The 18,670-nt window shown below is 31.3% G+C and overlaps 1 pseudogene; it reads right to left on the reverse strand.

The window, feature by feature from the left end:
• Positions 1–3,630: 3,630 nt before the first annotated feature.
• On the reverse strand, positions 3,631–17,347 carry LOC129317419 (disease resistance protein Roq1-like; annotated as a pseudogene).
• Between the last annotated feature and the right edge of the window lie 1,323 nt (positions 17,348–18,670).

Raw genomic sequence — 18,670 nt, forward strand, 5'->3', positions numbered from 1 at the left:
ACTTCTCATATCGAGTCAGGTCCATCCACAATTGACATCTTGACATTTTTTTTTTACTTTTAAGTTTATTTAATTACTATTACTATGTTTTCTGTAAATTCAATTCAATTCTTAAACTTCTTTACATTTCCTTAAAGAAAACCTGTAAAGAATTTTTAAATGTCAAATAATACTAATTGTTTAGCTTTCTCATCTATGAATAAATAAAATTTACATAATACTTACAAAAATCATTTAAAAAGGGGAAGATACAACTGTTGGTTCCTTTACTTTTAGCATGTTTTGATATGTCCAAGATTTACTTTTTCTCTTTTTACTACAATTTTCTTAAGTTTCATATATCTGTAATATTAGTCTTTATATTTTTAAATACGATCAAAAGGACATAACGGTGGCTAATGTGTACATAAACTTGGTTATTTCTTGTACTAACTTGTTAAAATTATGATAACTTATATAGAAAATGAGTAGAAGGCAAAAGAAAAACAAACTGAACATTGAATTAGAATCCTTAAACACATAATGAATGAAACTTTAGATAGAAGAAGATACGACAACTTAGGAAAATAATTAATATTTATTTTGCTTATACAACATTCAACTCATCATCATAATTTTACAAATTCAGCAACAACATTAATAGAGTTATGTACCAATTAGCAAATTTAACCCTATCAATGACAATACGAGCTAATGTCGTAGACAGATAAAGGACTTGGAGTAGCAAAAAATAATCGAGTCTAATACCTAAACACATTAAAAGTATAAAAGACTACAGTTATATTTTTTCCTTTCAAAAAACTATGAAGAATATCAAATTTTAGTTATAAAAATAAATAATTTTAATTTTAAAAATACATTTTATATAACTATTTAAAATTTTCCTTACTCATTATCAGAGTTTTACTTTTCCACAAAACCTATGTGGGGTTATTATGAAAAGTTTTGTTCAAGTTCATATATCGTGATTACATGTAATTCTGGTGATTCCTAATGTTTGGTTGAGCTTTGTAATGTAAATGTCTCACCCAAAAAATTAGGCATGATTGGCATAAGATATATGCACAAACACATATCCCTTAAGCCTTGATTTAAAAAATTATAATTTAACATCTTTATTCATTTGAAATAGGATTGAAAATCATAGCAACATTTTCCATATAAAAAATTTCAAAATTTCTTTGTAGAAATTTTGGGAGAGCTTTCTCTGTAAATAGGATCTCCTAAATCTCTACAATGATCATTTATAGACAAATTAATAATACAAAACTTTGCTCCTTGACAACAGACAATCGATATAAATTTGCAAATCAGAATCACATCTATAGTTAATGATGAGGAGCATCTAAATTATAGTCTCAAAATAAAGCACATAATTGAATATATACATAAAAAATGCATGCTCGAAATAAATATTTACCTAGCTTAGTGGCAAGCCTTTCAATGATCTGCAAAAGGTTCAATGTCAGCAAATAAATCTAAGACCAAAACATTTTTCTAGCGAATAGCATCCCTCAAAAATAGAATTTAAAAGAGTAAAAATAATATACTCAAACAATTATGTAAAATAATTGAAAAGATGATAATTCAATATAATAAAATTAATAAACTTGCAAATCTTAATCATAACCATAAAATCAAAGTAAATTAAAATTACTTTATTCAACCATGCTTGAAGAAAACAAATTATTCAAATGTAAATCAAAGTAATATATTTACTAGCTGAAATCACTAAAACTTCAAGTACACCAATACATAAAACTTTAGAATTTTAAGGACTTAACAAAACAAGTAACAAATATAGACAAACAATTCACGAGAGTAAATAACTGCACGTGACTTATGCCACAAAGACAAACGTGGATACATAGTCCATGGAGGTAAATAACCAAACGCAACTAGAGCCATGAAATAAATGGCATACACAATCCATAATGGTAATGCTAACCAAACATGGCTTGAAGCCACAAAAATCAAATGCAAGTATGAGACTCACGAATAACAAACGTGAGAACAGAACTCATAAAAATTAAACTAGTTAGTTATTGACCAAGACATGCTAAGGGCTAATGAAACTGTTGTTAGCAGTAGTATTCTGTTTAGAGTCCTCTTAGAAAACACATTTGAAATATGTGAGAAAGATATTCATTTCTAAAATAAAATTTTCATTCTTAATGCCAAACTCGCATGAATTGTTTCAAATCTCAAAACTTGTCAAAATAATGCTTCATAGTTACCGTACAAGCTTGCATTAATTAAGTAACTAAGAAATGCCTGAGTTCAATAAACAAAGATGTCTTCATCAATCTTGAAAGTATATTTCTTAAAAAAAATACATACACAATCATAATTTAATTATCTTTCATCATTATTCTCTAATTTTTAAAACTAAAATAATTTAATTAACAAAGTACTCAATAATCATCACAGTTGTTAGAAAATGATTTACATAAAAATGTAGTATTTTCAATAACAAACTACTTTTCTTGGTAAAATAATGAGGTTGCTATTCACTTATTTGTAGAGTTCCCAAGCATAAAACTTACTTTCAAATCAATCTTCTAATGACCATGCTTGGCTTTAAAATCCCTAATATTCAAATAATACCATTGTCACTTCCTCAAACATGCTTTACCATCCAAAATCTTTAATCTAAACAACTTAGAAAAATAATTGAAAGAAAACCTTTACTTATATCTTTCTCAAATTGCAATGAGCATCTCAAGGTTATACCAAGAATGAATATCTAAGTCAAACATCTTTCCCAAAAACCTCTAATTTCTACTTTAACTTTCATAGCCAAGCATGAATGCCTTCCATAATTGTTTAATCAATGATAATGACATACATATCAAACACATTTTACACATAATGTTTACATCATAAAACCAAGTTCTTTTCGCCTTCAATTCCTTTTTTTTTTTTTAAGGTTGATCTATATCCATATTGAAACCAATCAAACTTCCCAACTTCTATTAAAGAAGATTGTATTCTAATAATTATCTAATAATTTTCTCGTCATCACACACATCCTATCCTCATATGCCAAATTCTCCGTACACATTTTATTGAACGCCTGGAAAGCACTAATCCTTAAACTAATATCAAGCTTTTCCCTCATCAAATCCATTTCCAAAAATTTCCCAACATCAACATCAATATTTGTATTAAATCAAGCAACCCAAATTCCATTCCTTCAATGAAACCTCTTTTTTCTTTCTTCTTCTTCTTCTTTTTTTCAAGCTCAGAAGAAACACCACTTCCACAGTCATTTGCATCGACAATAACTCAAAACACATATAACAAGATTATCTAATGAGAATGTCCTCTTAAGCTTTAAATTAATGAAGGATTTTTTTTAGATGAGGGCAGTGGTGTCTTCATTTTTATGTTAATTTAATATAATATAATTATTTATTTTATTTTATCATTTTCCAAATGTCATACCAAACAAACTCATGTAAAGATTACATTCTATTTCATTCATATCATTACATTACATTACCATCAATTCTGTGAACCAAATGGTGTCTTAGCTTTCATTTCTCATAAATCCTTTTGACGAGGAACGGGGAAGGGAAAGAGAAAGAGAGAGAATAACAAAGGAGGAAGAGAGAGAAGAGAAGAGGAGGCTGAAAAAGTAAGAATTTTTTATTCAATTATGAAAACTATTCTGTGTTATAACATTGAGTCAAGCTGGACTAATGATTGCCCCTATTTATACAGCCCACAAATACTAGTGAGGAAAAACAAGAAACAAGAAAGTAAAGAAATAGAAATATATACAAGACGGTACCAAAAACAAATAAATAAATACAACAGCCTTGCATACATACATGGCTCAATACAAATGCAAAACACATATGACAAGCCCAATTCATTATATAGTTTCTACAATTTGTTTTACTAAAGACAATCTCCTTCAATGCTTGCATGATTTAGCTTGGAATTCTTCAACTTCGCACCCTAAGACACAACAAGGTTGAAGAATTGAAAATAGTCACTAGACACTTAAATACTCCAGCAGCAAGCAAATCAAAATCCATTCCTCATTGCGTTAATTGAAGGCCTTTTATTTTCCATTTTTAAAAACTATTTTTTTTTAAACAAAAAATTTAAAACTTGTTTGGATGATTATTTTTGATTTAATTATTTTCAAAATTGTTTCTATTTTTTTTAACAACAAAAAATTAGAAACAACTTCAAGTTGTTTTTGTTTTATTCTTCTTGTTTTTAAAATACATTACATTTGATTATTAGAAATTATAGTTAGCTTGACGAATTTCTATTATTAATTACTATCATTAATTTCCTATAACCATAATTATCAGTCTATTTTTAATTTTAAAAATATTTTTTAGTTTACATAACTAAATGGATTTTTATGTTATTTTGTTTTAATTTTTTTAAAATTGTATTACAAAATAGTTTTTTTTTAATGAGAATAGAAACCAAACAAGCCCTTAATTTCCTTCCATTTCCCCAATTCTTAGTGCCCAAAATTCCCCAACGACTTTAACTAAAATTATTTATGTATGGGAGAGCGTGTGTCTAACGTCAATAAAAAAAATCAAAAGCAATAAAAAATTAAATAAAGGGATGATGGTGAGTTACCTGTGAAATGAAATTAGAGTTTTCTTCGTTTAGCAGAAAATGTTTCTACTTCATCATTGGCCACAATGTTGTCTTCTTTTGCCACTTCTTCAACTTGGTGTGATCTCTTTCCGTAAGCATATAGAGGGCGTTGAGAAAGGATTTCACTATTACCACTTATACTGCATGCATTCATTGATCTGCGACATTCTTCAACATCCTCTTCGCTTATCACACGCCACCCACACTTGCTTATGACAAACTTGCTCTCATTTTGCAGATCAACTTTCCCTTCACATTGTGCTTCCATGTCTATGCATTTACACTTTACCGTATAAAATATGAATTCGATCTGGTCACAATGAACATTGAAATTACTTCTAGGAAAATAAATCATCAACATTTGATGGGGATTGTTTCCCATATCAACTCTCCATGGTACTTTCTTTGTGAAGAATTCATCTTGTGAAGCTTTACACGTCACCTTGCAATATCGATGGAACACATCTTTGGATAAAGGAAGGTCTAGATCTTGTAGAACAATGCAAAGAGAAATTCCCCATCTTACACTTGAGCCACGAAGATGAGAAATGTCTACTTTTATAGACACAATGGAATTAGATGGTACCAAACCGTCAACCGAAATGCAATGATTTTGTTCATAACCAAGACATGAGATTTTTCTCTCAGAAATTTGAACATGTTTACGTGGAAAACCAACAACTTTATCAAGAAATTGGACATTTTCATTATGGAACCATTTTGGGATGTCACTTTCCAACCTCCACCAACATTTGTAAGCCATGTAATTTAAAATACCAGGAGGATAAGATACTGTAAAATCAAGACTAGATTTGTCCAAAGCAGATACAAACTCTAAGAAAGACATATGTTGCAATGAATGACAACCAACTGTTTCCATACACCCTAGGTTAGGCGGAAGATCTGGCAAATATTTAAGCTTTGGAGCTCAAATGAAGATGAGATAGGAGTGATAGATTAGCAACACATTGAGCAGGAAGATGGGTAAAGTTGTTTCCAATCAGATCAAGTGTCCTCAATGATGATAAGAAGCTAAGATCCTCAGGAATTGATCCATCATAGAGATTGCAATTAATTAATTTCAAAGACTTCAATAAGGAAAGACGTGAGAATGAAGGAGGAAGAATGCAGCTGCTATTATGCAAGTTACCGAAATCATTACTACTCAAATCAAGGACTTGTAATGAAGGTAAGCATTCAAGAGAATCTGGAATTGTTTTGAATTTGCAGTCACTTATATCCAATTCTTTCAATGATGCTAGACTTGAGATTAAATGAGGAAACACCAACCTAGTTGGAGCTTCATCAATAACAAACCCAAATACTCTTGAAACTCGAGAAAGCAAGTTCCATAAAGAATTAGATGTTGAAGTTACACCATTACATCCTTTCAAATATAGTGACTTCAAATTTTGTAGGTCAATGATTGATGAAGGTATATCTCTTATAGTAGTTCCACTCAAATCAAGCTCCTCTAAACACTTATTTTCACCAATATTTTGAGGTAATGAGGAAAACTTTGGGCAACCAAAAATATTGAGAATTTTTAGGGATTTCAAATTGCAAGTGGAACTTGGAAGACAAACAAGGTTTCTGCAATTTTTCACATCAAGAACCAACAACCTATTCATACTTTTACCAAACTTGGAAGCTTTTTAACTTTTAAGCACCCTGAAAGGACCAATTTCTCTAATGAATCCATTTTCATTCTTCTTGGAAGAGTTTTAAGATTCTTGCAGTCTTTGAAGTTCAAAACAACAAGTTTCTTATGCTCTCCAAGTGATGGGTGAACTTCAACCAATTTTACACAACCTTCAAGAACCAAGTTCTCAAGATTGGGAATCATAGAAAAATTAGGAGTTCTTATGAAATCTTCAGAGTATCTCAAGTCAATGCACTTTAATTTTTCAAACATCTGCTTAAAACAATACAAGTATAAGGGGATTAGCTTTTAAAAAACCTGTAACAATATTGAGCTATATTTGGTTAGGCATGCATAAAAAAAAATCTTACTTGTGTCTTCTCCCAAAGACCTATAATCTTGCTATGATGCATTTTTAAGAGAACAAGTTGATATAGATGAACTCCAAGTGGAAGATATTGTAAAGGGTATGATTCCCATTCAAGCATTTTCAATGAACTGGGAAGATGTGAGAGACCATAAGGAAGGTACACATTACATGAGATGATGAGTATTCTGAGACTGCACATATTAGAGAATGCTTCAAAATCCCAATTTGCTTCATATGGTGCAGATGTTTGAAGATGTATAACTTCAATCAAATCAGATCCCTGGGAAAAAATCAATGTCACAATGAAAGATGATAGATCATGTAGATCAATTTATATACATAAATTAGGAAATCTAATACATCTCTAGAATAAATTATATACTTACTTTGCTTTTAGTCAATACGTGATCTATATCTTCTAGTGACCATATCCTGCTTCTTTTGCTAGCATCCTTTGGGGATTCCTCCAAAACAATACTTCTACCCATTTCTTGAAGGATATCATGCATACTCAAACATGTGTGGTGATCAGAATAATATTCAGTTATCATGCATTTCTCAACAAGTTCTCTTATTCCAAGCACTGGACAAAAACCACACATTTCAAATATTTGTGTCACTTTATTTTTGGTCATTCCCTTAAAAAAGCATGCAAGATCTAAAAATATTTTCTTTTCCATATCACTTAATGCATCATAACTAATTCTAAGTCTCTTTAGAATATTGTTTGGTGGAGAACTTTTAATTTTCTTTAAAGCATCTTTCCATTCAAGTTTAGTTCTTCCACAAAGATAAGAACCCAATACTTCAAGAGTTAAAGGAAGGACCCTGAGCATAGTGGATAATGCTCTCACACAACTTTGAGTAACCCTCCAAAGGGTCATCCCCTTTAAAAGCCCTCTTGCATAACAGTTGAAGAGAATCATCATTGTTTAACAATGCAGCCTTATAAATTGCAAATTCTCCATGCCCCATTAATACATGCATATCTTGTGTTGTTACAATTACTCTACTCCCAGGACCTAACCAAGCTTTCTTCATAGAAAGGTTCTCTAGTTGGCTCATTTCACTTACATCATCCAAGACAACAAGAACTTTTTTGCTGCATAACAAATTTCTGATTATATTCTTTCCTTCGTATGCATCATCAATATCCATGTCTTTTATCTTAAGTTTGGAAAGAAGTTTTCTTTGCAGGGGAACCAAACCCTTGGCTTCAGAGTTTTCTCTTACATTAGCAAGAAAACAAGTAACATCAAATTGGTGAAATATTTTCTCATAGATAACTCTTGCAAGAGTTGTCTTTCCAATACCTGTCATGCCCCATATTCCTATGAAGCGAACATCACATATTCCAATCTTTAGAAGTGCACCCACCTCTTCTACTCTTGACTCAATGCCAATGAGCTCATTGTTGAAACAATAAGGTAACTTAGGCTGTACCTTTGCCCATACTTCTGCCGTAATTTTTTCAATGAGTTTTGCTTCATGCCTACACAGAGAAAGGAATAATCAACAACTATTTAATACTCCATTTTGTCCAAAGGAGCTATTTAAATAATTTATAAATATTAAGAAAATTAGTTTAGTTAATTACTTGTATGAAAGGTGTGTTGATTCCCTAAAATAACCCCTTTAATGATCGGTATTTAATTTGAAACTATAATGGAAACCCTCCTTTAATATGTGGAGTGAATAGCTATGGTTTGAAGAAAAAATATATATTTGGAAGACAAACTAAATTTAGGTCTTACATTTAGGATTAAGGCAAACCCCTCAACTGATTTTTACGATTAGGATCAGAGGTAGTATTACAAATTACAATCAATAATGTACTATTAGATCATATTCAAGTTTTCATGATCTTTTCACATGGTGATCGAGACAAAAATGGCATTAAGTTCAAAATATAAAAAAACGCTATAATTTTAGCTTAGAAAGGCAAGAAAAATTTGTTGATAGAAGAGTTTTAGAGTGGCAGCATATTAAGAAGATCTATAGAACAATCAAGTGAAAAGAAGCAACATGTACACAAACAAAGGCGATAAAATATCCATGGCAGCATTGTTTTTTATAGCATAGCTTTATCTTATGCCCCAAAACTTCAATTGCATGGTAAGGTACATGACTACTTGGTGTGCGTGTGGGTGTGCGTACATGTGTCCATGTGTGTGTGCGTGTCTGTTGGTGCATGCACGCAGGTGTAATCTATATATGTAAAGCCAAGCTCTTAAGTAGTAAAGGAACTCTATTCCCACTACACTAAAACACTGATTTTCTCACAGCATATTTCTATGAGAAAATACCTACAATTCCATGAGAACATCATTTCTAGAAATAAATGAAATGAAATGTATTGAAAAAATAAAGATAAAAATAAATGATCAAAATGTAAAGGGGGATAGGTGACTATATTCATAAGAGAGGAGGATAATTTTAGTTTATGGGGTCAGAAATCATGACATTTGTAGTATATAGTATTGAGTTTATCATACTTTCATGAGGGGAAAGAGTGATTTAATTCATTTTTGTTTTGATTTTTTCAATCATTCCATTCCTATAGTTATAGCAACCAATCGGACCTTAGTTTGAAAATATGCTATTTATATATTTTTCTTCCATTTTTATTTTTGTTTATTTTTTGTTTAAAGAAATAAATGGTTAAAAATGCAACTATAAAGAGAGATTAAGGACCGTTTTGCTGGATTTATGATTTTTTTAGTCCTTTTGATGGACTGACGGTATATTCCTCCCTGAATAAATTCATGCAATTAATAAATGAGAAAATCACTTAGTTTAACTGTCCTATAACTATCCTATTTGTTTTAAGGGTTAAGGTTTATTTTGACCTTTGAAATTTTTTTAAGGAATATATGGCACCTTCTACTAATAAGTGGGTCAATTTTCTTCCTAAACTATCTTTTCAAGTAGCTAAAAACCCCTTCCATTAGTCACCTAATAATTTTGCCCCTTTTTTTTTTATTGATATTGCATGGCTTGAGGCCCACACATAAGGGGAAATAGGACTTTAGCCATGTCCTTTAGTGCTAATTTATTCCTAAACTTCTTTTTTTTTTTTTTCCATGAGCATTGAGCATCCTGAAATCTTTCTCACGAGTTGAGCACCTTGAAGTCGTGTAAAATTTTAAAATATTGTCAAAAAATAAACATTTTAATACTTAATAATTTAAATATTATTATTTATAAATATTCATTCAAATTTTATAAATTATTTTTAAATATTTGAAGCTCAAACTAGTTTTAAAAATTTATAGATGACTTATAATTTGTTGTATATTGATTAGAATGACCTAAAAATTAAGAAACTTAATCAATATTAAAAATATGATCAATACATAAAAATTACAAGTCATTTATAAATTTATGAAAACCTAGTTTGAACAGTTAATATTAAAAAAATAATTTACAAATTTTGGATGAGTATTTATAAATAATAATATTTAGATTGTTTAATATGTTGACAATATTTATTAAATTTTATTTTAACAAAACTTTAAAGTACCCAATGCTCGTGAAAAAAGACTTCAAGGTGCCTAGTATAACATCTCAGGGTTTAAATCCTTGGTTGAGGTAAATTAAATAAGGTTAAATAAGTAAAATTTTGTTTTAATTAGTTTATGGATTGAATTTAGTAGTGTCTTGGGCTAGCTAGGCCCTAATTGAAGGACTAAATTCAGGTTAGTCATATTATGCCATTCGCCGCACTTGTAAATGCGAATTGTAGAAAGAAGAAGGAAAAGGAAAGTGAGAGAAATAGGGGAGAGTACGAGCTCTGTTAGGGTAATGATTTTAGGGTACTTGGAAGGTGTTTTGAGTTTGATTCCACGTAAGCATGTCTTCCTACTCCCTCTTCTTCTCTCTGTATGAGTTGGAAGTGAGATTTGAGGTTGGAAGAGTATGATATTTGGACCTAGAGCTTTGAGTCAAAACCTATGGTTGAAATGGGATTAATGGGGGTTGTTTAAATTTTAGGAGTTTTTACAAGGTTATGAGTTTGGGTCATCCATTTTGGATGAACCCTAGGCATTCGAAGGATGATTTTGGATTGCTAAGCATTATATTAGTGATTATTTGAGTTAAGAGGAACTAAATGAAGTTAATGGAAGTTAATAAACTCATTAGATAAGAGATTTAGCTTGTAGTTGAAAGGTTGATTACTAAAGTGGGAAATTTAGGAGTTGGAAGTGTTGTTTTGAATGATTATCAATGATTTGTGGTTAATATTAATTGTAATCTAATGTTGCAAAGTAATAAGGAGCTTGAGTTTAGCTTGGAAGCAAAAGAAATTCCTAAGGGGTAACCTTTGAGCCCTCAAAGGTTTGAGGTAGTTGAGAAAAATATATTTTATGTTATTACTTGTTAGATTAAATATAGGTGCTTTATGAATTTGGAACTATATTTTCTATATATACATAATATATATATATGTATGTATGTATGTATGTAAATGTATATGTATATCTAAATTTATATATTGACTTCATTTTGAATAATATACAAGTGGGACTTGTATATTAATGTAATTGTGAAATATTGAAATGATGATTCAAATACTTGTGAAATTGGTACATTTTGATGATTATGAGCATAATTATATTGTGACACACTATGTGTTAATTAGCATGTGATGTGTTAGCATGATCATATTGATAGCATTAGTTCGCCTTAGTGGAGATTAGTGATTTGTTTCCATGGATTTCACACCAACATTACGAGCCTTTGTTGTTTGGTTTATTACCCTACCCTTAAAACCCAACTAGCGAAGTTAGTAACAGGGTCTTGTGACACCCCTATACTCAAGATGGGGGAATCCATGATTTGAAATGAGCATAAAGCCTCGATCGGGTCACCTCTCATGATTGAAGAGCTTGGACTATCCTAGTCACATGGATTGAGTTCTTAATTATTGTGTAGCCTATGGATTTAGTTAGTAGTAATGGAGCTCTGAGGATGTGGATTGCACGCTTATGATTGTTTGACTTGCATGAACATGTTGTATACTACCTTCATTATTGAGTAGTTATACTCACCTCTTTATTTTACAATTTCTAGGCATTAGCTCTAGTCAGGACAAGGGAAAAGCTTTTGAGGCTTAGGATTTGCTATTTCCATTGTGATGCCTCATTTACATGTGTATTATGTGTAATTACTGTTGATAATGCCAACTAGGATAATTTTTTTGGTACTTGCACCACTGTAAGCATTTATGTTTGATTGTTGCTATTTTGTGCCCAATACTGATGCAAGTATATATTAGGTTATTTAGAACAATCAAATGATTATTTTGTTAGTTTAATGATGATTTACCTCCCCCTTGCTTTTTTGATGATTATAGGGTGGAGATTTAAAAATGAGATTTCAACTGTATTTATATGTTGTGGTGTGTTTCACATGTCATCTAAGGTCCTTTGAGTTTGATCTAGGTGGGTGTATGTGCTAATGGCACTTAGGTTAAGGTTTTGCACCATTAATACTTGGGAATATTTTAAAAGAGTCAAAAAGGCAATTATATCTAGAAAACATGGTCTATGAAACTCATAAGAAAATGGAGGGCTTAAACAGAAGACCACTATATCTGACTATATGTGGGACTTTACCTCTTTGATGCTTCAAATTGCCAATTTGAGTAATGAAAAGTTCCTCTTCAACTTCATTAATGGTCTTTACAACTAGGCCAAGCATGAATTGTAATGTCATGACATGAAGATTGTCAATGTGGCAATTTGAGTAATGAGAAGTTCCTCTTCAACTTTATTATACCCAAGTCTTTCAAACCTAATCCTAGAAAAAGGTAGGGGAGACAAGGGCAAGGGGACATACAAAGGAGGTGTAACAAGTTTCAACTAAAGAAATAACCTAAAGGGTAAAAGAAGACCTTTAACAACTAGATACAATACTTTGTGTGTATGGGCCCACATTGAATGAAGGAACATCTGAAGTTAGGTGCGTTGGTAGCCATTATGTAAAAAGATGATGAGGACAAATCTAGTGTAGAGATAGAGTCTCTTAGACTCCTTAGTGCCTTAAATATGAAGCCTTTACTTAAGACCCTAAAGATGAAGGTTTGATGTATGTAGATGAGAAGCTGAACAAAACTCCTATCATTATAATCCATGACCAGAGCTAGACATAGTTTTATCAATATTGAAGATGCTAAGAGGATAGGTCTTAATGTAGTACAAGAGGGATAGAGTTTAAAGTTGGTCAACTTACCTTCTAAGGAACTATGTGGTATAGCACAAAGGATTGAGCTATGGCTATAAAGTTAGAATGGTAAGACAAATTTTTAGTAGCTCTTATGGATTACTACAAGGTCATGCTAGATTAAAATTCTTTGGGAAGGTAAATGCTAACCTTGTTCCTTACTATAACTTTCTTTGTATACCAGAAAAGGAAAGCCCTTACTTGATACCTAAAAGAAAAGCAAAATTAGCCACCTTGACCTAAGTTAGTGGAGACTTGTTTGAAAGGATAAAAAAAAAGGATGGTCTAAGATCCTATAGGCTTGCAGCTAGCGGAGCTTACCGATGAGAAGACAAAATGGTTCTGCGTAGAAGACAAAATGTCCTATACTATGGGAAGGCAAATCTATGTCCATAAGTGGTCAAATTTGAGAAAGAAGCTAATCAAGGAGTGTTATGACTTTAATTGTGTAGGACATCTAGGACAAAGGTGAATATTAGCTTTACTAGATGCAGCCTATTATTGGCTACATGTAAGGGAAGATGCAGAGCTTTATATGAAGACTTGTCTTATATGTCAACAAGATAAGGTAAATAACTAGTTACTTAAAAGATTACTTGAACCCTTACCTATGCTGAGCTAACCATGGGAAAGCATATCCATATAGTTTATCTCAGCATTGCCCAAGTCTGATGGGTTAGGTTCTATCATAGTTTTGGTGGATTAGTTTTCCAAGCATGCTACCTTTATTACAATCCTAACAAACTATGCGATTGAGGAAGTGGCTTGGATGTTCTTCAAGAATATGGTAAAATATTAGGGCCCTCCTTGAATTATCATTAGTGATCAGGATCCATGTTTCATAGGGAATCTGTGGACAAAGTTATTCAGTTATTAGTGATAGAGTTACAGTTCTCAACTAGTTTTCATCCTTAGATAGATGGGTAAATAGAAATGGTGGATGATTTGTTAGAATGCTATTTGAGAAAGTTTGTTAGCACCAATAAGAAGGATTGGGCTAAGTTACTTGATGTGGTTCAGTTCTCTTACAACTTGTAGAGGAGTAAAGCGACAAGAAAGAGTCCATTTGAGATTGTAATAGGACAATAATTAATCATCACCCCTATATGCCCTTGCAACCTCTAAGGTAATAGCCCTGGAGCTTTTCACATAGCTAAGTCTTAGTAGGAAGGACTACATGAATCAAGGTTCCTACCTTGAAAGCTACAAAGAAGTTAAAGAAATTTATAAACAAATAAAGGTGCATAGTGGACTTTTAGGTGGGAGACTCGATCATGGTGAAACTCCTCCTACAATACTTCAAAGCCTATTGGAAGGTACATAAGGGACTCATTCAAAAATATGAAGGTTCCTATAAGGTAATCAAGAATGTAGGGAATGTCTCATATAAGTTGGATCTCCTTACTAACTTGAAGATTCATCCTATCATTCACATTATCATGTTGAAGTCTTTTTATGAAGATCAAGATGAGCCTCCTAGAGGCATATCATCACACACCCCACCAGTAATGACAATGGCTTATGATCATGATGTTCAAGCAATACTTAGTCATTGAGTTGTGTGAAAAAGAGGTGTGCCACCCATACACACAATATTTGATCATATGGAAGGGTTTGCCAGTGAGTGAGTCAACATGGAAATCTCAAGGAGATCTTTGGCAGTTTGAAGATCAACTTCATTGTTAAAGAGATGAATTAGTGATGATGACATCACTAAAATAGGTGGGGAAAAATATGACAAAGAAATAAATTCTTCAAGGTTAAAATATCCAAGAAACTTAGGGAATGATCTAGAATAGATTGGAATGATTTAGACTAATAAAGAAGGCACTGGAGTTTTCAAGAATACACTGGTACAATCCAAAAAGACTTGAATATCTCTAGAATAGTATGAAGAGTGCAATTATTATCTAGATTATTTTAGAGATATCTCTCGTATATTTTAAAATTCTCCTTCTAAATATCTAGAGTAGTTAGCTAGATATTGCCATAGATTATTTTAGAGAATTATTATCAACTGTTAGATTAAATTCATCTTCATCATCTATTAAAGATGTGAGAACTTTTTGAAATATGGGGGAGGTTTATAAAAACTCCTCACCCCTATTTGTAACCATCAGGAAAAATAATACAGCCCTATGCCTATATTCTAAGGATTTAGTTGACTTAGTAAAGATGAAGAGGTTGGTTAAGCTAACACCAGCACAATTCAAGGAAAGGAAAGTTTCAAGATCGTAACAATCTACTCCAATGCCTCATTTTATAGATATACACAACTTCCTTCCCTTTTGATATGAGGGATGTAGGGCTTTCTAATAATGTGCATACACAACGTACACACAACACAATGCATTTTTCCTAGTTTTTCTTTTTTCATGTGATTTTAGTTGATTTTTTTTTTGGCTTATATCTTGAAGCTTTTTTTTAATGTAAATGCATACTGTTAATCTTTATATTTTATATTATTTATCTATATTTTTTTGTTTAAACTTAATTTTTGTAATTTAACTTAAATATGTCTTCAAATAGTTATCTCATGCTTTATCATTCCATCATCAACATCTTTGTTAATTAAATAATTCTTAAATGGAAGACTTTATTTATGATTAATATTAACCATGTATTCATCAATAATACCCCCTCCGTCTCAAATTATTAAACACTTTTAAAGAAGATTAATCATTCCAAAATATAAAACACTTTGATAAAAATAAGGTTTCATTAATGATACTTTTTTAATATTATCCTTTTCATATATTCTCTCTCTTCAATATTCTTTCATCAATGGAGTATTAAATGAGGGGTATTTTTGAAAGTTTATATTTTTGTCTTGAAAAAATAAGGTTGTAAAGTATATTTAATGAGTTTTATTAGTATGTAAGAGTTTATATACAAGTATGTTATAATTTAGGACGGAGATAGTAGATCATATTACCAAAGCATTTATAATATGTTTTTGCATATATATATATATATATTGACATGTATTTCTTATTTAATTATTATATATACATAAAAATATATTAATATTTGACCACAGTTCAACTAATAAATCATGAACCGATACTTAGTTCGGTTTAATAATCAATCAACTTTTTAAAACATTAATTAAAAAACACATCACAACTCATGTAATGGAAATATCTATATTATACAAAACTTACTGATCTGTAGAGTGATAACCAGATATATTTGAAACTTCTACCAAGGCATCTCTCCATCTCTGCACCTTCTCTTTGTTTTCAGCAATTCTCTGACTATGTTTCTGAAAGGCACAAGCAAAGGTACCTTTCTGATGACGTACATCGGATGGATCAATCTTATAGAAGATTGGGAGAACTTCTCTATCCAGAGATTTTTTAGATTCAAGAATCCTTTGGAGTTCATCCAAACACCAACTCGAAGAAGCAAAAGTTTCAGAAATAATAATAAGAGAGATGAGAGATTCATCAATTGCTTGGAGGAGTTGGTGAGAAATAACCTCTCCTCTCTCGAGCTTATCATCTTTGAAAGTTATGATACCCTTTTGTTTTAGAGCAGCGTGTAAGTGGTCTGTGAAGCCTTTTCGGGTGTCTTCTCCCCTGAAGCTCAAAAACACATGATACTTCCATGGTGGGATTTTCATCAAGTTCAAGGAAGTTATAGAGAGAGAGAGAGAGAGAGAGAGGCACCTTCAGCAATAGGACCTATTCAAAGGTTTAATTTGTGGATTAATCAGGCATATACAATTAACACATAAGAAGAAAAGAGAAAGAATAGAGCTTTCTTACCAGAACAACAGCGATGGAACAGGAAGGGGAAGAACCAGCGACTAAATAAACAGTTACCAGCTACGGTGGAGGGACGGCGATGCGAAGGTAGAAAGGTGGAAGCTCTGGACTCGCTCTCACTCTCTCACAATCCGGGAATCAGCATCAACGGGAAGGAGTAAAGACACAAAAAAATAGACCATGAACCCCAATTTTTTGAGGGTATAATCGTAATCTTCCAACATGCACTAATTATTGCTTGGAGTAGGTGAATTTAATGGTTCTATCCGGTATTCACTATTCAGCATATAATTCATCGTAAACGTGTATCCTTTTAATTTGAATCTCTCAATAAAAAGAATTTCCCTTTTATCTTTAGAATCACTTTTTCTTAATTTTCCAAACCAAAGTCCCTCTACCCAAGTGCGTTTATTGTTCGTATGTGTTGTGACAAAATCAAGACATCTAACAATTGGGGCCAAAACTTTTTTCTAATAATTGTTTTATATTATATTTAAAAATTTTTTTTATAATATATGGGTTCAATAAAATACTCTTACCATTAAAGAACCAGTTTCAGTGCGGGTGCTCATCAGGGTGATGTGGGTCCAGATTTAAATAATTATTTTGTTGTTTTTATTAAAATAAAAATGTAAACTTTTTAGTAAATTTATTTTATCACCAATCTGGATAATACATACTTAATATGGATTGTTTAATTCAATATTAAAGATCTTAAAATTTTTATAAATGACTATCAACTTTTAAAAAATAAAAAATAAAAGTGGCAGCCATTTTGGATCTTATAATTATTTTTAATATTATATTTTCCAAAAAATTTATAAAAAAATATAATAAATTTGAATATTAAATTTAGACTATCTAGAGTATATCTAAGTAGTTAAATATTTAATTGGACTATTTAAAAAGAAGTTGAGGGAAAAATAAAAAGGAAATGGTAAAGAGAAAAAATAATAGGGAAAAATAAATGAATTTATATATATATATATATATATATGAGCAGATATATCATGTTCAACTTAAATACTAAATAATATAAAAAAATATGTCAATTCAACAATTAATTTATTGAGTTTAGTGTGTTGAAACTTCTTATGTGTTGTGTTACGTGTGCGGGCGAGTGTGGGTGTGCTTGGTTTAGTCTTTTATTTATTGAGTTATGATATGTTCAAGTAGGACAATCATAACACATACTAAAATAAAGTAACTTGGTTCAACTGATCGAGGGGTTAAATTAGTTTATCCTAAGGTTTTGAATCTAAATCCTAAGATATGCAGTCGCAGCCCTGAGTTTCTTAGGATACCAGATGATTCTTATGCATGAAATAAAAATAATAATAACAAATAAAGTTACTGATCATTGGAGTCGAAGCCCGATGGATATATTTGCCAACTTTTTGCAAGGTATCTCTCCATTCTTGAACCTTCTTCTCAACAGATCTCCCCCTGTGGTTTTCAAAGGCATCCGCAATGGTGCCTGTTTGATGTCTCACATGAGATGGATCTATGATATAGAACACCAGAATAACTTGTCTACTCAAAGATTGTTGTGATTCAATAATCTTTGGGAGCTCAGCCAAACACCAATGAAAAGCATAATTTTGGGAAAGATTAATAATGGAGACGAGAGAATATTCTTCGATTGCTAGGAGGAGTTTATTAGAAATAAAGTCTCCCAAATTGTGGGTTTGCTTAGAAAAATGAAGGGGTGGACTAGTGATTCAGAGGTAGCTTCAGGTTTTGTCTTCGGTCTCATTTGCGGATCGTCGTAAAAGATGGGATCCTTTGTTTTTGGTATTTGATCACATGGATAAGGGTAAGCTTGTGTAAACGTTGTTGGTTCAAGGAACTTTTTCTTTGGAGATATAAATGATAGGTAGGTTCAAAAAAGTGAAGTATAGACTACTCCCTCCATTCAAAAATATAAGTCATTTTTTAAAGTAAAATGTTAGCAAATAAAAGACATTTTGTGTTTTTAATGTATAATTAATAAGATTTTTTTTTCAAAAATTTCCTTAATTAAGAGGT

The sequence above is a fragment of the Prosopis cineraria genome, unplaced genomic scaffold (assembly GCF_029017545.1).
Source record: "Prosopis cineraria cultivar Desert tree isolate PC_DT_omini unplaced genomic scaffold, ASM2901754v1 PC8, whole genome shotgun sequence".
Classification (NCBI taxonomy): Eukaryota; Viridiplantae; Streptophyta; class Magnoliopsida; order Fabales; family Fabaceae; genus Prosopis; species Prosopis cineraria.